The sequence below is a fragment of the Drosophila teissieri genome, chromosome 2L, assembly GCF_016746235.2.
Source record: "Drosophila teissieri strain GT53w chromosome 2L, Prin_Dtei_1.1, whole genome shotgun sequence".
Classification (NCBI taxonomy): domain Eukaryota; kingdom Metazoa; phylum Arthropoda; class Insecta; order Diptera; family Drosophilidae; genus Drosophila; species Drosophila teissieri.
This window is the reverse complement of record NC_053029.1, coordinates 25,763,391-25,791,050: the sequence shown is the minus strand read 5'-3', so window position 1 is coordinate 25,791,050 and position 27,660 is coordinate 25,763,391. Positions and strand designations below refer to the sequence as shown.

The following is a 27,660-nucleotide window of genomic DNA, read 5'->3' as shown; positions in this document are numbered from 1 at the left end:
GAGGATGAAGAAGAAGAAGGAAGGAATAAGGAGCATGCAGAATTCAGAAGAAGAAGGAGGAGGAAGAAGAAGGAAGAGGTGGAAGACGAAGGAGGAAGAGGACCACGCTCATTTCAACATTTGCGAACAGTTAATGGTCATTTATGTCAGACATATCGCGAAGCATGTGAACACTTATATTTGTTGGAAAATGATGCACATTGGGATTTGACACTTAACGATGCATCGATTTCTTCTTCTCCATATCAAATACGTATGCTATATGCCATAATATTATCGACATGCTTTTCATCGAATCCACTTGATTTGTGGAATAAATATAAAGGTTTAATGGCCGAAGACTTTTTAAATCGAACGCGTCATCACACCAGAAATCACGATTTGCTGATGTCATTGGAAATGTATAACGAGGCATTGATATCGATTGAAGATATGTGCCTTGCGATGGCAAATAAAGCATTAGGTCAATTAGGTATGCCTTCACCGAATCGTCCTATGCATGATTTGTTTAATCGAGAATTGCAACAGTACAATATCAATGCATTGCAAACATTTGTGAATTGGAATTTACCCAAATTGAACGACCAACAAAAACATGTTTACGATACCATTATGCAAGCAGTACAAAATAATGTTGGTGGATTGTATTTTTTGGATGCGCCTGGAGGTTCGGGTAAAACATTTGTGGTATCATTGATTTTGGCAGCCATTCGGTCACAACAAAAAATTGCATTGGCACTTGCTTCGTCAGGAATTGCTGCTACTTTATTGGATGGTGGACGAACAGCACACTCAGCATTAAAATTGCATTAAACAGAACAATACAAGATCTACGTCGCAATCAACAAATTTTTGGTGGTGCACTAATATTTTTGTCAGGAGATTTCCGACAAACATTGCCCGTCATTCCACGTGCAACGTTAGCGGATCAGGTAAATGCGTGCTTGAAGTATTATTTCCTGTGGCGATATGACCAAAAATTGACATTGAACATAAACATGCGTGTTCAATTGCACAATGATCAATCTGCAGAACGGTTTTCGAAGCAATTATTAGAAATCGGAAGTTGCAAAGTTCCAAATACAAATGGCTTGATCACTTTGCCAAACAATTTTTGTACAATTCTACAATCTAAAGGCGAATTAATAGAAAGCGTTTTTCTAAATATAATTCAAAATCACAGAAATCCCGATTGGTTGACAGAACGAGCAATATTGTCACCAAAAAATGTACATGTCAATGAAATCAATTTTCACATTCAAGAAAAATTGCCAGGCGCACTGACATCATATAAATCTTTTGATAGCGCAATGAAAGGAGATGATGCAGTGAATTATCCAGTTGAATTTTTAAATTCCCTAGAACCGCCTGGTATGCCACCGCATTTTTTGAACTTAAAAATCGGCTCATCAATTATTTTACTACGGAATTTAAATGCACCAAAATTGTGCAATGGCACAAGATTGGTTGTAAAAAAATTTAAGCCGAATTTAATTGAAGCCACGATATTGACTGGAAAAGCGAAAGGAGAAATGGTGCTCATACCGCGTATTCCGATGATACCAACAGACATGCCGTTTGAATTTAAGTGACTGCAATTCCCAGTGCGCCAGTGTTCAAGAGTTGGCATTCCAAACTCTTTATTTGTATTCGCTCCAAATGGACAAACGAAAAATATAGTTTCTCCAAATGTTTTGGATTGAAAATAACAATTTTCAAATAAAATAAATGACTTTCATATAACAAATTCTAGGAATTTTTTATTGAATTTTAAGACTGCATGCGGCGAAGCGCATAGGGCCCACTAGTACAATATATAATTGATATATATATATATTACTGCACAGCTCTATGTTTAACTACAGTTTGAATTCGATTGCAGGACCCTCTTTTTCTACCCTAATCCTATGTTGGCCATACCACAATAAAAGTCGAAACGGAGCGGATTTGACGACTTCAATCAACCTTTACAACTTATTCAGAAATACATAAACTTATTTGCGAAAAGAAAAACAAGAAACATAAAACTTAAAACAAACAAATACCGACACTTCTGTCTACTATTAATTTTACCATTTACCATCCAAAATTAAATATAGCGAGAAATTAAAGAACGCATAGAATATAATATAATAAGACTCTAGAAGGTCAACTCACCAATGTGAAAAGATCGAAAAAAATTGGATCCCATAAATATAAAGAAACGTAGAACGTAATAGATTATAGAAAATAGAATATGGTTACAGATACTTTATACCAGACAGGAATATGGTTCTTGCCCAACTAGGATATATTAAAATGATTTTTTGTATTATAGCTTAGCTAACTACCCCCTTCACAACAACGTGATGGTATTAAGATACTTCCATGGATGAACCCTGGTACTACAAGCGATTTATTATAAGCAAAGCTGAAATAGCAAAGGAAAAATAGAGAAGAAAGCTTAATCAAATAAATAAAATCACTTCAATAATTTATCCAGGCTTTTAATATTATCAAAATAATATTATATTTCCAAAAATCAATGAGGAATATATATTGAAACCGAATGCTTTAGATCATGCGATAGGAACAGTATTTTCACAGGGGGACATATAGCATTCATATCTAGAACATTATTTCAAACCGAATAATTTCAATCGTTATAGTTATTCACTGATTTACTTTAGGCTACGCTAAAGAGTATATATTATAAAAAGAAATATATAGTTAGACCGGGGGCGGGAATTCAGCGTCGCACAGTGGCGCATAAGATACAAATACTATACTAAAATCAAATTTTTGATGACAACGGATCGTTGCGTGGGATATCGCATTCAAAAGGGTTGAATCCAAAAAATAATTCAAATCGGTTCAGTATTTTAGAAGTTACACGTGTTTAAAGTTGAACCTTTTTTGGATTGCAAAAATAGCAGGTATTTTTTGTAGCAAGTTTGGACTTTGCGGTCGATTTTTAGGTAAAATATGTAACCGACCGGCTTGGTCATGGTCTCTATGGAAAGGGTCATCAAATCTCGGTAAAACCAAGGTAGAATAAATGTATAAAATTCTTTGCACGTGCAGGCATACCTTTTTTAGCGAAGTACTAATTTTCACATATTTTTCAACTTTGATGGAGAATATAAATCGATTCTCTACCATTCCCTGGGCTTGGAGTATGAGGTGTTGTTCTTGAATATGTTCTTTATCAGAATCATAAAAGATCGGGTCTCCCCACGTCCCACCCCGAATATCCCAGGCAAAAGATACTTTCAACTCAGCATAGTGCAAATTCTGCTACAAGGGCAGTCGCTGCGCAGTACGAAATTGTATGGCGGGCACACATTTTTCCTGTATCTAATCCGTGACTTTGTAATGATTTTAAATGTATAATGAATTACTATTCTTCAAAAATATTAATTGAAGTAAAATTGAATGAATATTTTGAACAAAAAGTGCAAAAAAGGTAAAAATAGATGGAAAAATTGACAAAATAAAAAATAAAAAAAAAAATTTCTTTAAAATGTATTTATTTTTTGTTTTTAAAACATTAAATATGAACCATATTAGCATTTTCAGAGAAAACAAATGAAAAGTATTTGTCAAAATTGGATAAAAATTAAGAAAACTGGCTCCAAAAACATTAATTTCGAGTATAAAATCTACTATTCATCACACCATATTGTATGACCACTGTGTGTGGTGTGAAAAGTTAGACTGAATTTTGGCCTCTCCTCCATTCTCCTTCTCCCCGTTGTATGCGCTGCCCAGAAACGAGCGAGCGATCCGCACATTGGGACAAGCAGCAAACTGAACATGCCGCCCGCCAATGCTAAACGTAGCATGAAAAATCTCGCTTGTCCGGTCCATCCTGGCAGGTGGGGTAGAATACAGCTTGGAGAAAATTATACAAGAAGTGAGAGGGCAAAGCGGCCGTGAGTTGAGGCATGCTTCTATGATTATGAGCACCGTTGACAACTCCTCATAGGTAAGACGCCGATCTGCAATGACCCTCTTAAGGTGATGTTTTACCGACTTCACATTAGCCTCCCAAAGCCTCCAAAATTAGGCGACTGAGGGGGATTGAAATGCCATGCGGTCCGCTGTGAAACAAACTTGGCAGCTATGAGCTTCTCGTAGTCATCCTTGAGCCTGCCGTAGAACGCCTTCATTAAATTGGCCGCGCCCACAAAGTTGGTTCCGTTGACACTTTAGAGATGCTGAAGCATTCCTCGTCGACCGGTGAATCTGTCAAGAGCCAGAAGAAAATGCTCCGTGGTGAGGCCTGTCACCGCTTCTAGGTGAACCGCCTTTGTTGCAAGACAAATAAAAACGGAGATGTATCCCCTATAAAAGCTTGTCCCTCGCAAGCGTGCTGCCTTCAGCTCTATAGCGCCTGTGTAGTCAACTCCAGTCGCCAGGAACGGTGTATTAGGGGGCTTCACTCGATGAAGCGGCAAATCTCCCATGAGCTGTGTCGAAGCGATTGGCCTGGTCCGATAGCACCTCACACATTTCCGTACAACTGTTTGGACGGCTTGCCTTCCTGTCAGTATCCAGAACCGCTGGCGAGTGTGTGCCAAAGTCAGCTGCGCACCTCCGTGCAGAGTCAAAACGTGCGAATACCGTACTACTAACTGCGTAAAATGTTGCAAACTTGGAAGGATCATTGGATGACGACGCTCGCTATATACATTCTACCAAGATCGGTGATAAGCACAAGAGCTTATTTCTGGGAGGCAGTCTTTTATCGTCTTTTACCGCTTTCAGCTTGCACGAAAAAGACTCTCTTTGAACGATGCGCACGATAGCGAACAGAGCACAGTCCAGCTCGTGAATGCTTAGAGGACCAGTGCACCTTTATCCTTTCCTTACAGCATTTGTTTTGAACCGAAATATATATGCTATGACTTGTACCACCTGACTAAAACTCGAAAAACGTTCCAGAAGCGATGACCTTGGGACTGCGTGGTGAACGCGAGTTTTGTCCGCCTTTGCATCTAGCGCGGCATCACTCATTTCGACCTTTCCGATCACCCGTGCAGCCAATGCAGCATAATTGTAGCATCCGTCCAATAAAAGGACTGAATGGAATGGTCCAATGAGCCATTTGACCAATTTGACCGCCAGCACTGCACCACTCAGCTCCGTTCGAGGTATGGTTAAGGGTTAAGTAGGAGTAACCTTTGATTTTGCAGTCAACAGAGAGGTGTAGCACGTTCCGCCCTCATGGTCGAGCCTTAGATAGGTCATAGCTGCGTAGCTTGTGGAAGACCCGTCACAGAACGCGTGAAGCTGAGCTGAGACTATTGATCCAGGAGCATAATGAATCCACAGCTGTATGCTTATACCGTCGATTCTAAGCAAGCTGTCTCAAAATGCTTGCCACCGTTCCGCACCAGCATTTGAAACCTCGTCGTCCCAATCCAGGGCCGTCAGCGTGACGTCGGCATGCGTTTTCTTGGCCATGGTTACCTCCTTCAAAATCAACTTTCCTGAGATGATGACTGGCGAGATGAGACCCAGCGGGTCGAACTTCCTCGCTATGCTCGACAGAATCGTCCTTTTGGTGCTACTAGCTGGTATCTCAAAATTGACCTGAAACTTAAAGAAGTCCTTATTTGGGAGCCAATAGATTCCTAGCGCCTTGATAGGTCTCCGATGGTCAATCGGAATCGAGCGGACAATACTCGCTTCGCTGGACCATTTACGCAACTCCATGCAAGCGCATTTTATAGCACCCTCTACCTGTGTTCGTTTATCCTTCGTCTGTTTTATCGTATGCCCTCCGGACAGAATGTCGTCCACACATATTTCGCTGATCAAAAGTTCTTCCGCCTTAGAAAATGAACGCCGCTCATCCTTTGCTAACTGTTGAATGACCCTGATGGCCGTGAAGGGTGCAGAAGCCGTTCCGAATGTTAGCGTTGACAAAGCATAAACATTGATGGATTCAACCGCCTCCCGACATAAAATCCGCTGATATTGGGCGTCTTCCGGGTGCACATCGATACAGCAATACATTTCCTGTATATCCGCCGTGAAAACGAAACGATATTTCCGCCATTTAAGTATGACTGCCGACATGTTGTTCTGCCTTATCTATATGACACACCCATTCTACTACTAAAACAAGAGAGAACGCTATAGTGGAGTTCCTCGACTATCTCATACCCGTTACTCAGCTATTTGAAGTGCGAAGGAGAGTCTTCAGCACTGACATTTTTTGGTGGTTTGTGGGCGTTAGAGTGGGCGTGGCAAAAAGTTTTTTGTTAAATCGATAGAAATTTACAAGACTAATACAAAAATGAAAAAATATTAAAACATTTGTTGCGTGCACCCTTTTCGTGAGATCCGGTAGACTTTAAAGATTCAAAACCAGAATCTAAAAGCAGGGGAAGGGTTACCATCATCGCGTTGACTCAGTGGGAATGCGACAAAGAAAATACAAGTCGACAATAAACGAGTCTCCGATGACCCGGTCAGCGGCCGTAATAGATTGCAGAAAGAAAAGAAAATCAACACCGGTGCCGGTGCTCTTAGTGGTGAAAAGCCATACGAATTTGGAAAATCCATCTACGATTGCAAATATGTATTTGTAGCCCTTTGACGTTGAATCCATGGGCCCCGAGTGATCGATGTGGAGGGTATGAAGTGGCTTATCTCCCTTTTCAATGCAGTTCAAAAATCCTTCTGGCTTCCCCAACTTCTTGTTGACAATAATGCACTTGACGCAAGTGTTAATCAGCTGGGCTACTTTTCGTTCCATATGTGGTATCCAGAACTGCTCCTGTAATGTGTGAATTGTTTTTTGCAATGCAAAATGGCCAACACTGTGTGCATCCGCTATAACTTCATGCTCCATTGTTTTGGGTACGACCAACAAGTCACTGCCGTTCATGGTTTTGTATACAATTCCACCTTTCAGCTTAAAATTTTTATAAGGCTGTAATTTTAATATTTCTGCTATAGCTTTAATTTAGTTATCCTTTTCCTGGGCAACTTTTAATCTAGCTGCAACTTCTGAAGTTATGGCAAAAACATCTTGTGGATATCGGCTGAGACTGTCAACGTGCTTCATCCTGCTGCCGGAGCGATGATCGACTTCGAAATTAAAGTCCTGCAGAGCTAGTATCCTCTGTGCAACTTCTCGTGGCACCTCTTTTTTTCTTATTGTTTGCGAAAAATCAGCGCAATCTGTCACCAACTTGAAATGTATGCCTAGCAGGTAGTAGCGTAATTTCTGCATGGCAAGATATGCTGTTTTAACCTCCAGAATGTAGCTGTGGCGCTTTGAATCGCTCTGCGACGTCTTTTTGCTCCAATAAAATACTGGATGCTGCTGGTTGTCAAACTCCTGTGTCAATACTGCACCAAATCCATCCTTGGACTCGTCAGTATGTAGCCCAGTTGGCGCCTCTCGACAGTATATGCTTAGTACAGGTTCTGATGACAATGAATTTTTTAGACAGCTTATAGCGTTTAGTTCTTCTGCCTCCATCTAGAAAACCACGTCTATTTTCAACAAGTTAGTTAACGGGCGAGCGACCTGAGCGTAATCTCGAATGAATTTGCGGAAAAATCCGGTCAACCCCAAAAACGATTGGACGCCTTTTATGTTCTTTGGACATTTCAACCTCTGCACAGCTTGCGTCTTCTCTTGTCCTGGTCAAATCTTGCCCATTTCCACGGTGTGACCCAGAAAGTCAATTCTGTTCTTAGGAAAGTGGCACTTACTCCATTTGATTTTTAGATTAAACTTGGCTGCTTGATTTAGAACTGCTCTCAACTTTGACATGCATTCCTCGTTTGTGTTTGCGTATATGATAATGTCGTCAATGTACAACTGGAGTACGTCCTGTATAATCAAGTCTTCAAATACGCAACTGACAAAATTGCAAATTGGTACAATTGGTACGTGGAGGAAGCTATTCTCCAGATCCATAACTACGAATACATTTGCGGACTGAAGCTGTTCCAGCACATCATCCATGCGTGGCACTGGGAAGCAGTCCTTAAGTACCATACTATATAATTGACGAAAGTCAACGCATATTCTTTCCGTGCCATCCTTCTTATTGACCACGACGACTCGACTGGCTAAGTTCGATGAAGATTTGCGCACAATCGCACTGATCGACTCGGATCCCAAAACTGAGTGACGGCTTGGTCGATCTTCATCGACACCGGGCATTCAGCGTTGTTTTCGGCTGGCTTGTACTCTGCTATCATTGACTCGATCATCGGCTTGTAATGTGGAGAAGCATCTATGTTATTACCAGTCTCAACAATAGCTCTTTTGATTCAGCGCATTCCGGCCGCGCTGACGCCTTTGTAAAGATGAATTCTCCGTCATTCAAAGTCACGCAGAACTGCGATGCAAAGTCAAAGCCAAGTATTACGTCGTTCTCGATGTGATTGTTTGGTATCACAACAAACTTTTGTATGGCTTCGATCCCGTTAACGTGTACTCTGCCCATAAATGAACCTAGCGGCTGCGTCTTAGTGTTTCCAAGGCCTCGTAGAACGGAATAACACTTCTGCATAACAGTACTTTGAAGTTTATTGTACAAAGACTGACATACGATTGACAAATCGGATCCTGTGTCCACAAGGCAGGCGACCTCTGTACCGTTCAGCAAAACTACTTTCAAGCGCTTAGAATCTTTTACGTCTTGAACACTTTTTACAGCTTGTGGACAATTTGAAGATATATGACCGCTGCCTGCACATTTAAAACATTTTGTTTCTGCCTTGCAGTTTTTTCTCATGTGTTCATTAGAGCCGCAGTTGTAGCAACGAATACTTTTTCCATCGGTTACATTTTTTCTGCCACCACTGTATTGCTTTTGCGGTTTTTCGATAACGCACTTGCTCTCGTACAAATAATATTTTTCCAACAGTTCGCTGTATGATTTGCTGCCGTACAATGCAAATTTGAACTCGCTTTTAATTTACAGCCCGTCAACTATATAAGCGATAATAGACTCAACATCGATTTGTCCAAGCGCTGCAATTTTTATACCCGTTACTCGTAGAGTAAAAGGGTATACTAGATTCGTTGAAAAGTATGTAACAGGCAAAAGGATGCGTTTCCGACCATATAAAGTATATATATTCTTGATCAGGATCAATAGCCGAGTCGATCTGGCCATGTCCGTCTGTCCGTCCGTCTGTCCGTCCGTCCGTCCGTCCGTCCGTCTGTCCATCTGACCGTCCGTCTGAATGAACGTCGAGATCTCAGGAACTATAAAAGCTAGAAAGTTGAGATTCAGCATTCAAACTCCAGAGACATAGAAGCAGCGCAAGTTAGTCGATTCATGTTGCCACGCCCACTCTAACGCCCACAATCCGCCCAAAACTGCCACGCCCACACTTTTGAAAAATGTTTTGATATTTTTTCATTTTTGTATTAGTCTTACAAATTTCTAACGATTTGCCAAAAAACTTTTTGCCACGCCCACTCTAACGCACACAAACCGCCCAAAGCTGCTACGCCCACACTTTTGAAAAATGTTTTGATATTTTTCATTTTTGTATTAGTCTTATAAATTTCTATCGATTTGCCGAAAAACTTTTTGCCACGCCCACTCTAGCACCCACAAACCGCCAAAAACTGGCGAGTTCACTAGCTGAGTAACGGGTATCAGATAGTCAGGGAACTCGACTATAGCGTTCTCTCTTGTTTTCATTGTTAGCATGTATTCGTGCATGCTTTCGTCGCTCTTCTTCTTCCTGTGCGTCAACTTTGCATGTACATCGGCACTTTTCGACGCGCGCTTAAATTCGCCAATTAGGGCATTTTTAAGTTGCTCATATGTGCTCACCAACTCTGACTCCAGAAACATTGGCCATTTTAACCATTTCTCCTCGTGCCTGCACATATCGTTGTTTTTCCGTAAGCTCATATGCATCTGCATTCTGCTCAAAATTTTCAAGCCAAAATTTCCACTGGGATGCTGACGCCATCGATGTCGGGTACAATTTTTGCAAAATTGTCTGCAGTTACTTTCGGCTCTTTCTGGGTAATTTCATCAGCTTGTATCTTAAGAGTAAGCAGCTGAATTATTTATGGTAGACTTTTATTACTCTCTGCTTGCATCTCTTTTATTTGGTCTGCATACATTTCTGATAGACGCTGCTCTTCTGCATTTTCATTTTCGTCTCCTCGCTTTGCCGTCGACCGTGTGACAGCACCAAACCGCTGTCCCTTTCTCTCCTCCTCACTCATGCTTTCGTATTCGATGCTTGATGCCAACTCAATTTTATTCACCACGCTTCTAGAAATTTCCAACCGACGCCAACCAATTTGCGAAACTCACCACGCTTATAGAAATTTCCGACCGACGCCAACCAACTTGCGAAATTCCCCACGCTTCTAGAAATTTCCGACCGACGCCAACCAACTTGCGAAATTTCTCAACTTTTTATGTACAACTTTATATTTAGCACTTTTGACGTAATTCCACAACTGTTCAACTTTCTGCACTTTACATATGGATCAACTTTTTATTGTTTTATTGGTTGAGCCTCCAAATGTAGGATATTTATTGTTTAGCACAATTGTTTATCTTAGTAATATTTTAATATTATAATAGTTTGCTTATTATATTTGGTATTAATAAAAAGATGACTCATGCCAACACTTTTTGATCTCCGGACATACGACAACTACACAACTTTGCCTTACTCCGGACACGACAACTTTCGGCTTGACGATCTTTTTACTGCACAACTTTCAACTCGCATTGTTCTTCTTCGACTGCCTCTATGCTTGTCCTTTTTCTTATAACTCCTTCTTCCTCTTCTGCCTGCGCTCACGACGCTACCCCTTGCGATGATTATCGATCATCGCATATCGATAACTATCGTTACATATATGCATACTTCACTTAGTGTATGTTTTTTGTTTGTGTATATCTTATTATTGTTCGGTTACAATTAATTGGTGCACAAAGGTATATGTATGTATAACTCCATCACCACTAATATATATATAGCAACACCCAGGATCCAACGCGTCGAGATCTCATCGCTCCGGATTAAAGTGGGGTAAGTTTGACGGAACCCTGTTCCCGAGTTTTCTCTATATTCATATATAATATATACATATATTCTCGTGCTCATTTTATTTTTACAGCTTTAGTGGACGCGAGAAGTGGAGTAGGTCAAAAACGATGACATAACGTTTGACGGACAACCTTGACAAAAGGGGATCGTATTGCGCGGCCAGCGACGATCCATCAGGCACGCGGACGCATGAACGGGAGGGAACGTGGCCGAAACATTGCCCGATCGTTTTACGATCAAGCTACAGCTTGTGGGGCAGTGAGGACTGCTGACTGACGAACGGTACGAACTTTTTCAGGCACTACTAATATTTATTCTCGTTATGTTGGAGAGGTGAGGGGCTTATCAAGATCCCACGACTCAAAATCGACGAGCTTACGCCGGCATCCTGGTGCCTGAACATCGGATGCCCCTCCCTCGGCCTGAGTTCTTTCCCAGGACACAGGCACGAATACACCGACGTAACAGAATTGGCGCCCAACGTTAGGATTTGTCATGTTTATTAAGGAATAGTGCCATTGGTTTCAACGAAAAGTAGGCATAAATTCCATCATTTAATGTCCTTATTAATTTGACTATGTATAGAATATTGGACTTAAGTAGAATCAGTGCACGCTTACTAACTTTTTTACTATTTAGTCTAACTTAAAGTCCCCAACTTCTGCAACCGAGAATGCGCATATATGGTTCAGAATAGAGGCATGACTTTCAGATCACTTTTGTTTTTCATCCCTTTAAAATCGTAAGTCCTTTGTTTTGACCTTAGAAAAATCGGATTGAAAAAAATTTCTAAAATCAAGAATGTAGGAGATTTCCTTGTTATAATATCAAGAAAACTAAGTGCCGATCGACGTTTTTTCTTTGTAATTAACGTAAATATAATTTGAGGGTGGCTCACGCTTCCAACGTATTAGGCCAAGTAGCCAGGTCGTTCGAGAAGGTTGAGTCCAAAGAAGATAGGAGCGCAGATATAATGGTAACGCATTTAGCGGTGCGGTGCGGGTATATCGTTTATTTGACGATCCAGTACAGAGGGGGTGGGGGGACTGACCGGAAAACATAAAATTGACGCTGCCGACGTACTAGGTTAAGGAGTCACGTCGTTTGAGAGGCTCGAGTCTTTACGGCTTTCTATGACTAATTTTGGGCGGGGGACCTGGCCAAGTAGCCAGGTCGTTTGTGAGGCACGTGGCCAGGGAAATAGGAAAACTGCTGTGGAGTCCGAACGTATCGGTCAAATAGCAGCAGGTTGTTGAGTCCGCCAATATCGGTTAAACAGCCTGATTTTCCGACGACTGGCGGGAGGGGGTTTTCGGACATACACTGTATTAGGTGGACCAGTTCATATATGGAGCCATCGTAAAAGCTCTCCAGGAGAAGCTGGGCCAGCTCACATATGGAACCAAGTAAAAGCTCCCCTGGAAAAGATGGGCCAGTTCACATATGGAACCATAGTAAAAGCTCCCTAGGAAAAGGTGGGCCAGTTCACATATGGAACCAAGTAAAAGCTCACCAGGAAAAGGTCGGCCAGTTTACGTACGGAACGAAGTAAAAGCTCCCCAGGAAAAGGTGGGCCAGTTCACATACGGAACCTAGTAAATGTTCCCTAAGCAGTGGAAGACGGAGGCATGTTGACCGGATGTAACCCTGTCAGGGCAACGACCAACATCTCCGGGTAATTATTTGCGCTTTTTTGGGGCTTAGATACCGGACGAGTATTTGACTAAGGAGAGACTTATTAATGGCGTAACAGCACCCCAACTTACCTATCTTATTATAACAAGTTGTAGTCAGCAACGTTCACTGTGCATCGTGCATAGCTGTATACCAGGCAGAACACCGAAAACCATTCTTAAATGAAGAAACCCAAATACACAAATGAAGGGGGCAAAAAGAAAGTGTTGTTTCAACTCGCCACCGGGAGAGTAACCCGATCGCGAACACAAGGAGAGGGTCGTGCACCGCGAAGTGCAAGTGCGGGAGACACCCCCCCACTATATAAGGCACTCGATCACTCAAAAACTTCGAAAACCAGACGGAAGAGGTAGGTCACTTGGCCGAACTGATTGAAAGCACAATATATGAAGCAGTAGGAGGAATGGATTTATCACTAGAACCGCCTAGGGGACGCTCCAGCATACTTCCACAGTACCAGGCAAGTTCAGAAGACCGTTTGGAGACTGCCGATAGGCGGGAAAGAGAACTAATGGATTTAGTGAGACAAAGTAGAGATGCGGAATTGGAAATGATCGTAATGAAGAGGAAAGTGGCTGAGTTACAAGCCACCCAAACCTTTACCGAACAACCAAGAATGGTCCCACCACCTGGAAAACCCAGAAACCCCACGGACATCAAGATATCCCGACACCAGAACAAGTGTCGCAACAATGTTTTAACAGCCAAATGCATCGGTTAAGGGAGCCCAGACGAACGGCCACTTCGCAGCAGATACCGGAACAATGCGTATCAGCAGAGACCAGCCACCAAATTCACCCCGAGTTAAATCATACTCTAACGTTTCAAGCGCCAGCACAAAAGGGTGTTCGGCTAGATAAATGGAACTTAAAATTTGACGGAACCGGCCGCGGTATGACCACTGAAAGTTTTTTATTTCGTGTGGAAAGACTACAAGAATTATATGGAATAAGTCGACAGCAAGTGTTCAGAGAATTTCATAGTCTGCTGATCGGCGCAGCCAGCAAGAGGTATTAGCAACTCATGGAGGATCGAGCCGAAGATTACGATTTTAATTACTATTCGCTCACCAGGGAAATGAAACGTGCTTTTTCTACAACTGGAAGTGACTTAATGAAGATAAAAGAATTGATGGAGAGGAAACAAGGGTATAACGAGTCTTTCAGCGATTATGTCTCCGACATGCACAACTTACCCTTTAAGTTAGAACACAAGATCGCCGAGGGTGAATTTGTTGAACTTTTGAAGGACAACCTGAACTTCAAAATGGGTGGGTTACTGTTGACGGCCCCAATAAGGTCTCTGGCAGAGCTTAAAAAGGAGGGGCTCAGAGTGGATCGGTGGTTAAGAAACCATGGGAAACCGATGCGAGGTAGACCAGTAAATGAGATCCAACGCTCAGAGAGGCAAGGACGTATTCCCGATAGTGTCCTTGTGGAAGAATTCCAACGCAGACCGGGAGACAGACGCGAGTCCAACAGAACAGCGCCAGGGTGCAGAAACCCTTTGCACGACATGATTTGCTATACGCCTGGATGCAGAAACTCTTTGCACGACATGATTTGCTATACGTGTGGATACGGAGTGGATTTCTACCGCCAACACCCCAGATACAAGAATCCATGCACGTCTCGATTCCACGAGGTCACCTGCCGCTTTTGCCAGAAGACAGGCAGAGACGCTAGGCGCACGGGTTTTCCGCGGAGTCCGCCAGGCCAAACCGGGCAAACCAGGCGGACCAGGAACTCTTACTTACCCATCCCATAAGGCTCTAGAACAACGAGAGCAGGAGTATGCAGCGGCACGAGAGCGCATTTTTAACAGCGCTGAGGAAAACAATACCAGCACACGGGATGATCGCGGGACACTAAAACACCATGAGAAAAGGACAGAACACCAACGCCGTACACAGGGGATCGTGGACACTGTAGTAAGCGTGCAACATGACAACCGATTCTTTGCTAAAACAAAAGTTGGCGGAGAAGAAATACTGGCGCTGCTGGATACCGGAGCTAGCGCAAATTGTATCGGAAAAGGCGCAGAAAAGTTCCTAAGAAACAGAAATTATTATAAATAAACGAAATTAAAGCTAGCGCAGTCAGCAGAGTGTGGTGGGTCGAAACCACACGTTTATGGGCGCATAATGAGAACAAGCTACTAAAAAAAAAAAAACAACAAAAATAAAAGAAAATAGCGTACGGTTTTTGATATGTATTGTAATTTCTAAAAAATATTGCATCATCTATTTTTACAAGAGTTCCCTGAAAACAGCCATTCTTACGCAACCTATATATTAACATTGCATTATCTTTTTACATGTATACACAAATACTAACATAACAGAAACATGTATAAAAGGAGCCAAACATAGCTGAATAAACTCACTCGCATAATTACCCTCAACCCGATCGTGTCGTCGTATTATTTGAAACACAACATTTTCTGGCGACGAGTGATAAAAAGACAGGTGCCGCAAAATTTCATTTTGTGTAATTCGTGTCGGTAGTCTTAAATCATTAGAGATCGAACGGAAAGAAAAGTGACAATGACAATGGCTCAACAGCAACAATTCACGGAACAGTTTATGCAGGCACAACAAACATGGATGCAATCTTTCATCACACGAAGAGTTGGCGTAAGCAACGAAGACAGATCGGGAGAACAATTAGTTTGTCCGCCGTTTCTAAATTTTAACAAAGACCTACATAATTGGGAAACATATCTCCAACAAATAACTCAGCACTTCGCCGCGTACTCAGTGCGTTCCGCGGATAAGAAAAAAGCGTATTTTTTATCGTGGGTAGGCACATTCGCGTTTGAACTTATTAAAAATCTGTTCGGTAGCGAAAATTTGGAGCAGCAGACATATACGCAAATAACGGATAAATTAACAGAGCACTTCAAACAGAAACGCCATATAGTTGCTGCTCGATATGAATTTTTCAAATTTCAAATGCGGGACTCGCAAACACATAAGGAATGGGTCGCCGATTTAGGTGGAATCGCTCGTGAGTGTCAATTTGTTTGCCAATCTGATGGATGTTCATTAAATTATGTTAATGAAATGATCCGCGATCAAATAATTGTGCATACTCCATTCGACGCAATTCGCACAGCCGCTTTGCAGAAACTACAGCCGTCACTCGAGGACGTTCTCTCTATTGCCGAAACATATGAGGCAACAACAAAAACAGTGTCTGTTATTAAAGATAACGGAAGAAAAGCGAAGCAAAATCAACAGAAACGTAATGGTGTTGAAGAAAAAGGAGGAATACCCGCATTAAAATGTTGCTCAGGCTGCGGTCACTCACACAGCCGCGAAAATTGCAAATTTCGCAACGCCATTTGTCACAAATGCTCGAGGAAGGGACACATAGCTGACGTCTGTATGTCCAAGCAGTACAAAGACAACAAAGACTCCGAAAAATTTAACAGGCAAAACCGAAGCGAACCCACAGAATCAGTTCAATCAATTTTACAACGTGTCGAGCCTTGTGAAATTTGAAGGAAACAAAAAGGTGATTGATGTTGAACTTTTTAAAACGAGCGTTTCTTTTCAAATGGATTCTGGTGTAACTGTGTCAGTTATAAATTCAAAAATATATGAACTGCAGTTAGGAATTAAAGCCGCCCTCTAATCTACAGCAGTTAGATGCGTTTATGGGAAAAGTAAACTATTACTGCAATTTTATTCCAAATTACTCTCAGATAGCCTCACCCCTAAATCCACTTCGTAGGAAGAACACGCCATTTAAGTTCGGGCCAGACCAACAGCAGGCATTCACAGCCTTGAAACGTTATATCCTTGATGCTACAGAGCTCGCACATTTCAACGAAGATCTTCCGCTCGTTCTAGCCACTGATGCGTCCTCATTCGCCATTGGTGTAGTCCTTTCACATATTCAAAGAAATTTCATCAGTATCTATACGGCAGGAAATTTATATTAATAGCTGATCACAAGCCATTGGTCACAATATTTAATCCGAGTAAGCATTTATCAGCTATGACTTCCAACAGACTACAGCTATAATATTGATGGCTTACAATTTTGAAATTAAATATCGCTCAACAACAGCTCATGGAAATGCAGACGCACTCTCACGTCTTCCTATTAGCTCAGATGACAAATTTGATAGGGAGAAAGCATGCTAGAATATCGTCGATGTATCCTGTCCAATAAATGCCGACATCATCATTGAAAATATAAAAAGCGATAATGTTTTGAAAAAAGTTTATCATTTCGTACCAACTGGTTGGCCAAAGCAGCAGCATGATCCCGAAATTCTGCCATATTTCACTCGCAGATTTGCCTTGACGATTAACAACAATCTGCTATGTCTCCACTCGGAGGTCAACAGAATTATTATTCCTCGTAAGCTTCGAAATAAAATTCTGAAACTCCTCCATGACGGTCACTGGGGAATAGTTCGCATGAAGCAACTAGCTCGTCAAAACGTCTGGTGGCCAGGTATCGACGAAGATATCGCACAACTAACCAAGAGCTGCAGCGTTTGCAAGATAAGTAACAGCCCCAGCTAAAGAATTCCAAAGCTGGCCCAAGGCTACATCAGCGTGGGAAAGAATACACATCGATTTTGCCGGTCCAATATTTGACTCAATGTGGCTAATATGCGTTGATTCTTATTCCCAGTTCCCGTTTATAACACAGATGTCATCGACTACAACTACAAATACAATATCTGCACTTACAGCCATATATGCGATCGAGGGTTACCCAAAAACGTTAGTAAGCGATAACGGACCGCAACTTACCGCAGAATCATTTAAGGATTTTTGCCTTTTGCACGGAATTAATCACCTAACAACAGCTCCATTCCACCCAGCATCTAATGGACTTGCAGAGCGTTTTGTTCAAACTTTTAAAACCTTAGTTGCTAAAAACATAAGAGATGGGTATCCAGTTAAAACAGCCGTTACAAAATACCTAAGCTCATATCGTTTTACGCCTAACCCAGAAGGTAAAACACCTGCAGAACTCTACACTGTCGCCCAGTACGTACCATACTTACATAACTTTTTGAGAAACAAACTGAAAAACCGGCAGCAGAATAAACCCTCCAAGTATTCTTCAAATCAAAATGTATTCGCAAAGAATTATGCAAGAGGAGAAAAGTGGATAAAAGCTGTCATCGATAGGCCCATCGGCCATATGTTATTTATTCTTCAAACATCCACAGGTTTCATCAAGCGCCACATTAACCAGATCAAACCGAGATCCGACTCAGAAGAAATTGAAGACAGCTCCGAAGAACACAAAAGTATTTCCGAAAATCCAAATCCGCAAAACATAGTCGCAAACTCCAGATATGAAGAAGAACTGTCGGTTATTTCATCACAACCTTTTCAGTCCATACCAGTCTCCGACGAAGTACCAGCAGCATCACAGCAAGAAGTCCTTCAAAAGCCTCAGCCACGCCGATCGGGTATCCCCATCCGAAGCAGTACCCGACCTCGCCAAGAAGTCAATACATTCCAGCCAACAGATTTCAGAAGGCGTAAAACTACTAGCAATATGAAATTTTAGGGGAGAGATGTGATATGTATTGTAATTTCTAAAAAATACTAACATAACAGAGACATTTATAAAAGGAGTCGAACATAGCCAAATAAGCTCACTCGCATAATTACCCTCAACCCGATCGTGTCGTCGTATTATTTGAAACACAACAGTTTTCTTTTGCGAAGTCATTCCATGCGTAACCGCATCGATCACTCCGAGCCTGTTGCGTACTCCCTTTTTGTGAGAATGTAAGACTATGAAGATTCAAAACCAGAATCTAAAAGCAGGGGAAGTCATCGCGTTGACTCAGTGGGAATGCGACAAAGAAAATGCAAGGCTACAATAAACGAGTCTCCGATGACCCGGTCAGCGGCCGCAATAGATTGCAGAAAGAAAAGAAAATCAACACCAGTTCCGGGCACACTTCACCCAAGGGGTATTGACTCCAAAAATAGGGGAAAGTTAGTAATATGATTCCTAGGTGGGAACAATTGGCATAGAAGACCAATATATCAGAAAAAGCTCTATGCCGGTATAAAAAAACCATGGCCCACAGGTAAAATAGTCAGTCAGTACACGGGAAAACACCCGTAGTCCATACCCAGGTAATCATCCTTACGTCAAATACCCGGCAATTATCCGTCAGTCCATAGCCGAGAAGACTCAAGGATAACTCCAGTCGGGGAAAAAAATGTCAAGGAGCAAGAACGCTATCAACCTTTAAAGCAAGATAGAACGCTATAGTCGGATTCCCCGACTATCTGATACCCGTTACTCAGCTAGTGGAAGTGCGAAGGAGAAATTTCAGCACTGACAGTTGTTGGCGGTTTGTGGGCGTTAGAGTGGGCGTGGCAGAAAGTTTTTTGGCATATCGATAGAAATTTACAAGACTAATACAAAAATGAAAAAAATATAAACACATTTTTAAAAAAATGTGGGCGTGACAGTTTTGGGCGGTTTGTGGGCGTTAGAGTGGGCGTGGCAACATGAATCGACAAACTTGCGCTGCTTCTATGTCTCTGAAGTCTGTATGCTTAATCTTTCTAGCTTTTGTAGTTCCTGAGATCTCGACGTTCATACGGACGGACAGACGGACATGGCCAGATCGAATCGGCTATTGATCCTGATCAAGAATATATATACTTTATAAGGTCGGAAACGCTTTCTTCTGCGTGTTACATACTTTTCAACGAATCTAGTATATTCCTGGCTCTATTAAAGCTAGTGAAAATGTACAAGAGATCCGCGCAAGTTTGTCGATTCATGTTACCACGCCCACTGTAACGCCCACAAACCGCCCAAAGCTTCCACGCCCACAATTTTGAAGAATGTTTTGATATTTTTTTATTTTTGTATTAGTCTTGTAAATTTCTATCAATTCGCCAAAAAACTAGCTAGTAACGGGTATCAGTTAGTCGGGGAACTCAACTATAGCGTTCTCTCTTGTTTTTTTCTTTGTTTGTGTATATCTTATAATTGTTCGGTTACAATTAATTGGTGCACGAAGGTATATGTATGTATAACTCCATCACTATATATATATATAGCAACCCCCAGGATCCAACGCGTCGAGATCTCATCGCTTCGGATTAAAGTGGGGTAAGTTTGACGGAACCCTGTTCCCGAGTTTTCTCTATGTTCATATATGTAAATACATATATTCTCGTGCTCATTTTATTTTTACACCATTAGTAAATATAAGTATATTTTTGTAACGAAGGGTGTAAGGTTTTAAAAAAAATATTTTATTGGTAACCCCTTCCAGGCAATGTATTTAATTAATAGAAGTTAAATATTTTTGTGTTCGATTTTGTCTTAAATAAAAATTACTTTTCAGCGGCGGAGTATCCGCCTTGTTTATGTATGCAAAAACAAGAGCCCTCAGAGCGACGTTTGTAGTCGTGAATACATAAAAATTTTTGTTGACATGCGCACCTTTGCTTGGTGATGAATTCGATACTCCTCGCTAACACGCTAACAATTATACCCAACTTATCATAATTGTTGTATGCTAGCCTTTTAACTTTTTTTGTATTACAACAATCTATTACTCAATAAAATTATGCACTCAATAAAATTATAACTACAACAAAATGAGTAGGTAAACATTTCCAGAAGGGGTGCTGACGCGAAAAGTGGAGTAGGTCAAAAACGTAACAAATTTTTCAAAAGTGTGGGCGTGGAAGTTTTGGGCGGATTGTGGGCGTTAGAGTGGGCGTGGCAACATGAATCGACAAACTTGAGCTGCTTCTATGTCTCTGGAGTTTGAATGCTGAATCTCAACTTTCTAGCTTTTATAGTTCCTGAGATCTCGACGTTCATTCGGACGGACGGTCAGATGGACAGACGGACAGACAGACGGACATGCAGACGGACGGACAGACGGAGAGACGGACATGGCCAGATCGACTCGGCTATTGGTCCTGATCAAGAATATATATACTTTATGTGGTCGGAAACGCTTCCTTCTCCCTGTTACATACCTTTCAACGAATCTAGTATACTCTTTTACTCTACAAGTAACGGGTATAACAAGAGAGAACGCTATAGTCGAGTTCCCCGACTATCTAATACCCGTTACTCATCTGGTGGAAGTGCAAAGGAGAAATTTCCACACTGACAGTTTCTGGCGGTTTGTGGGCGTTAGAATGGGCGTGGCAAAAAGTTTTTGGTAAATCGATAGAAATTTACAATACTAATAAAAAAATATTAAATCATTTTTCAAAAGTGTGGGCGTGGCAGTTTTGGGCGGTTTGTGGGCGTGGCAACATGAATCGATAAACTTGCGCTGCGTCTATGTCTCTGCAGTCTGTATGCTTAATCTCTACTTTCTAGCTTGTGTAGTTCCTGAGATCTCGACGTTCATACGGACGGACAGACGGACATGGTCAGATCGACTCGGCTATTGATCCTGATAAAGAATATATATACTTTATATGGTCGGAAACGCTTCCTTCTGCCTGTTACATACTTTTCAGCGAATCTAGTATACCCTTTTACTCTAAGAGTATCATACTACCCCTCCTGAAAATTAGTGGCTCTTCGTGCGCCGTGGATAATAACATTTTTTTTAGTTACGTTGATGCTGTGGGCGTGGTCCGATTACTCGGGACTAACGACAATAATATGCTCCCAAAAGTATAGCTTTAGCAGACTCTGACTATTATTCGTTGGCGCTAGTAATCACGGGATCATCATCGCTTTTTCGTTATTTCCAAAGATAATGGATTGTAACTTCTTTTGTGACATAATAGGCATGAGGATGCAAATTTGAAATGAAAGAAATCAAAATGTCCATTACTGGTGAAATGTAATTACTGCGGCCAGCCTGTCTACAAATATGTTGAATGCCTCAATCGATTTGAGAAAAGATCTAGCACAAAGGAAAAGAGCCACGACGGTAGCAGCACATCTGGAGCAAATGTAAAGTATTTCAGCGAAATAAAATTAAATTGTCCGAAAGGCGGTCCAAGCGGAAACGATAGTGGCTATTAGAAGCGTGTAGACATTTGTAAACAAGGCAAATAAAATCTATTCGGGGGAATCAATTTTATTTGTTTCGACTCATTCAAAGGAAAAAGACTCCATAATATTGTTCAACTAAATGTCTTAAGTAATGACTCTGTCTTCAGTACTAAGCTAATTTTGTGTAAAATAAATATTGAACAATATTGTTTTGAAGTTTTGTTGCATGTTATTATAAATAAGTATCTTAATAATCTTAAATTATTTACAAAACAAAAATGGTAAATTTTTTAAATAATGACCTGAATTAATCCGATGAAATGGCCCTAAAGAATTACAAAAAAACAAGAGAGAACGCTATAGTCGAGTTCCCCGACTATCTGATACCCGTTACTCAGCTAGTGAAAGTGCGAAGGAGTCTTCAGCACTGACAGTTTTTGGCGGTTTGTGGGCGCTAAATTGGGCGTGGCAAAAAGTTGTTTGGCAAATCGATAGAAATTTATAAGACTAATACAAAAATGAAAAAATATCAAAACATTTTTCAAAAGTGTGGGCGTAGCAGCTTTGGGCGGTTTGTGGGCGTTAGAGTGGGCGTGGCAAAAAGTTTTTTGGCAAATCGTTAGAAATTTATAAGACTAATACAAAAATGAAAAAATATCAAAACATTTTTCAAAAGTGTGGGCGTGGCAGTTTTGGGCGGTTTGTGGGCGTTATAGTGGGCGTGGCAACATGAATAGACAAACTTGCGCTGCGTCTATGTCTCTGGAGTCTGTATGCTTAATCTCTAATTTCTAGCTTTTGTAGTTCCTGAGATCTCGACGTTCATACGAACGGACAGACGGACATGGCCAAATCGACTCGGCTACTGATCCTGATCAAGAATATATATACTTTATATAATCGGAAACGCTTCCTTCTGCCTGTTACATACTTTTCAACGAATCTGGTATACCCTTTTTCTCTACGAGTAACGGGTATAAAAACTCTAATTGGCTTATAGACGGAATTCCACGGACTATAGTGATAACAGGCAATTGGAAACGTGAAACTTCGACCATATATGCTTAGCGTTGTAAAATAGATGATATATTCAAATCAAATATCGTTCGCCCCAGCTGTTCTCAATTTTCTAGTCCTATGATGCTGGTTAAAAAGAAAAACGGTTCTGATCGTCTCGAGGTGCGAGATATTTTTCAAATTACGGTGTATCCAAACTCATCCTATTGTTACGCCGGAGGGGCCATACGAGTTTCTGACCATGCACTCTGGCCTGAAAAACGCGCTTTCTTTGTTTCAGTGCACCATAATTAAAGTTTGGCACACACTTTGCAGTTGTTCTATGTTGATGATATTTTGATAAGAGCACAACCGAAAGACAAAGCGATAGGCCATCTTCAGGTAGTTTTTGAACCATACAGCCAGATTTTCATTTATCATAACAAAATGCTTCTTTCTTCGAACTAAAATAGAATATCTTGGTTCATCTTCAATAGGTTTTACATACATTAGGTATAGCCGGATTTTCATTTAACATAACAAAATGCGAATCTAAGCTATTTCTTTCTCTAGTATTAAGGTTTTGGTTAGTCTGGGTATGGCTACCTTTAAGCTGATTCTTGTGTTTGGTAAGCTGTGATGCTGCCACTGCCTTCGCAGGGTCAACACTTAGATGGTTGGTATTAAAATCGAAAATCTGATTTTTTCTGATTTAAGGAATTTTATTTAGTTTTTTCAATAACAAAACAAAGGACATACGATTTTAAAAGATAATAAGCTGTGGGGAACCAATTTGTTTCCCCCACAATTTAGAGTACTTTAGTTAGTTAGGTAATGGAATAAGAAAGATTAGGAGAGAAAACAAGATCCACGAAGGGCATCAGTATATATATAGTTAGGTATTGAAATAAGGCACTGATTAGAATGCTGAATCTCAACTTTCTAGCTTTTATAGTTCCTGAGATCTCGACGTTCATTCTGACGGACGGTCAGATGGACAGACGGACAGACAGACGGACAGACAGACGGACGGACAGACGGACAGACAGACGGACGGACAGACGGAGAGACGGACGGACAGACGGACATGGCCAGATCCACTCGGCTACAGATCCTGATCAAGAATATATATACTTTATATATTTATATGGTCGGAAACGCTTCCGTCTGCCTGTTACATACTTTTCAACGAATCTAGTATACCCTTTTACTCTACGAGTAACGGGTATAATAAATTAGGCAAAAAACTCTAACGTATACAAGAACTGATAGCTGAAGTCCGCAGTCCATTTACCTTCTCACTTATGTAAAGGCTGTAAAAGACAGTTATTATTGCTAGATTTCGCAAATCATTTTCACTCGACTTGAGTCCTCCCTTAAGCCACAAAAAATTATACGAAAAAAAACCTGGGGAATAGATGACGTGAACATTTGGTGAAAAATAATTTGGCAATTTCCTTTATGGGGCCACAGAAAATGTATGCATAAATATTAAACGATTTTAAAAGATAATAAGCTGTGAGGAACCAATTTGTTTCCCCCACAATTTAGAGTACTTTAGTTAGTTAGGTATAGGAATAAGAAAGATTAGGAGAGAAAACAAGATCCACGAAGGGCACCAGTGCATATTTAGTTAAGTATTGAAATAAGGCACTGATTAGAAAACAAAACAACACCCACAAGACCCTATTCCCTCAGAGATTGGGAAGCTAGGTGGGTAGGTGACTGCAGCCAAAGTGAGGGAACCGCTGCCAGACTGCAGAATTTCGTTACTTCCGCAACTATAGTATCACACTGTAATTTATTTGACATTAATTACAGCATTATAAATACATCATAAAATCAATAATTTTTCAAAATACATAATAAAAATAAATTAGGCAAAAAACTCTAACGTATACAAGAACTGATAGCTGAAGTCCGCAGTCCATTTACCTTCTCACTTATGTAAAGGCTGTAAAAGACAGTTATTATTGCTAGATTTCGCAAATCATTTTCACTCGACTTGAGTCCTTCCTTAAGCCTCAAAAAATTATACGAAAAAAAACCTGGGGAATAGATCACGTGAACATTTGGTGAAAACCAATTTGGCAATTTCCCTTATGGGGCCACAGAAAATGTGTGCATAAATATTAAACAGGCGTTCCAAAATATTTTCCCCTTCCTCGCAGTGTAGCATATCTACCCTATAAATATACTAAATTAATGGGTACAACATATCTTCAAAACATTGTGACACTTTGTCATAATAAACATAACGTTCAAGTACCCAAAAGACCACCAACAATTACACAAGTGTTCCAGCGCTCAAGTAATATGATCTTACGCTTATACATAAGCCGATCGCGGAGCGTGGGAATGCTTTGCAGCTCATGTGGTCAACCACATTTATTAACAACTAATATTTCCACGTCTGCAAAATTTTTTTTAAAATGACAAAATATAACAATTCTTAATTCTTAAACGTACAAATTTTTATTTTTGATTTTCTAGAAGAAGAAAATAATATAATAATAATGAGAAAAACTCAACGTTGTTAATAACGTAAAAATTATAGATCACACAGACGATATAAATGCGTTGTGGATCTTATTGCTGATCATTACAATAGTGCTAATTCTACAATTTCTGCTTACAATTTATGTTAAGCATAACAAAATCATCAAAAAACGTTATATGAATAGGGCAAATTGTTTAGACCAAATTTAAAAAAAAAATAGAGTAGAAGAAAGCTTCAAAAAAACTTTTTTTTTACGACAAGAATGGAATGGAGCGAAATAGCGATACAAATAGACAAATTTCGCTACAGGTTTGATAAGTCTTATAAATGTATCAATAGAGATGCAGTAATAAAATCCGAAACTTTTAAAAATCATATAGAGATAGTTGTAGGAGAATATAATAATATAGTTACATTAGTAAATAAATATGCAAATAGACTCACATCTGAACATAATAACAAATGCTTGAGGGTTATAAAATCCCTAAACACAAGATTAAATAATATCAGAAAATAAAGGCATATTCTGATAGATGTACCAGAAAGTCTAAGTCAATTGGTTGAATTCAACCCAGACCAGTTCAAAGAACTAGACGAATCTGTACAATCAAGCGGCGCTGAGTCCGATAGTGACATTGAAACACTAGAAGGAAGCGACCGAATTGAATTTAAATCCGAAACAATAACAATTTCTGAAATGGCACAGACAGTTACAGACTTTATCAGGCTAGCCACATCTCTGATACCAGAGTTTGATGGTAAACCAGAAAAGCTACAAAGTTTTTTGGATGCTCTAGGTCTACTAGACAGCTTAAAGAGCACACATGAAACGACTGCGATAAGCCTAATAAAAACTAAACTTAAAGGCCATGTAAGAAACCTTATAAGTAATGAGCAGACAATTGCTGCAATCATTACACAACTGTCAAGTCCAGTAAAAGGAGAATCGGTAGAAGTGATATCTGCCAAGCTTCTCAATCTACAACAGAGAAATAAAACGGCAAGAGGTGGAGAAACTGACAAAGGCCCTTGAAGGTGCCTATATCAGTGAAGGTCTCAGCCAGTCTTTAGCGAATAAATACAGCACTACAACAGCTGTAAAAGCAATGACACAGAATTGCTCCATTGATAAGGTAAAACTTATCATGCAAGCAGGCACATTCACAAACATGAATGATGTCATCTCCAAATTTGTAAACAGTTGCACAGAGATAACAGGTCAGAGTAACACTTTACTCTATTATCGACGAGGTGCAAATAATAATAATAGCGGAGGCCGAGGTTATAATCGTGGAAGAAAGAAACTACCACAACAATTACAACCGAGGCAGCAATAATAACAACAATAATAACTTTAATAACCGTGGAGGTAGAAGAGGCCAAAACCAAGGGAGAGGCCGCGGAAACTACTACCAGGGTAATAATAATAATAATAGCAATGTGAGAATCGCGCAAAATACATCAAAAAACTCACAGAACCCTTTAGGAAACAGCCAATAAATGTTAAAGTTCATTCCATCAATAATAGTCTTAATATATTCGTAACTTTTCATAATCATTCAACTGAAAATAAACTAACATTTCTCATTGATACTGGTGCAGATATTTCACTTCTGAAGGTAAATTCTGATAACTTAAATTCAAACAGAAAGAATAATAAACATCGAAGGCATAGGCCAAGGTGTGATAAAGTCTCGAGGAGCACCCTCAATAGAACTCCAATCAACAAAATATAATATTCCACATGAATTTCACTTGGTAGACCCAAATTTTGCAATACCATGTGATGGAATAATAGGTATTATTTTTATGAAGAAATTCAATTGTCAACTAGATTTCAAACCAAGTGAAGACTGGTTTATAATTAGACCCCAAAATTTAAATTATCCAATATATGTTCCGATAACATATAGCGCTGGCAACAATACAGTTCTTCTGCCAGCCAGATCACAAGTTATTTGGAAAATAGACATTAATGCTGTAAATGATTACATATTTGTTCCTAATCAGGAAATACACAATGGGATTTATGTTGCAAATACAATAGCAGCATCCAAACATTTATACATTCGACTTCTAAATACAACTAATTTCGACCAATTGGTCAAAGTAAACAAAATCCAATATGAAAATTTAAAAGATTATGACATTCATAGTACCAACACTAAAAATAGAAGCGAACAAGTTCTTTCAAAACTAAAGAAAAATTTTGCAGACCAATTCAAAAATCAATTAACTGAATTATGCACACAGTATAGTGATGTGTTCGGACTGGAAACCGAACCAATATCAACAAACAACTTTTATAAACAAACATTAAGACTTAAAGATGATGAACCCATTTATATAAAAAACTACAAAAGCCCGCATAGCCATATTGAAGAAATTCAAAAACAAGTAGGGATATTAATTAGCGACAAAATCGTCGAACCG

General features: G+C 40.2%; 1 protein-coding gene across 3 annotated transcripts in view; it reads left to right on the top strand.

Annotated features, from left to right (window-relative positions):
• LOC122617354 overlaps positions 1 to 27,660 on the top strand; it is an 85,665-nt gene that overhangs the window by 23,663 nt on the left and 34,342 nt on the right. The window lies entirely within an intron of this gene.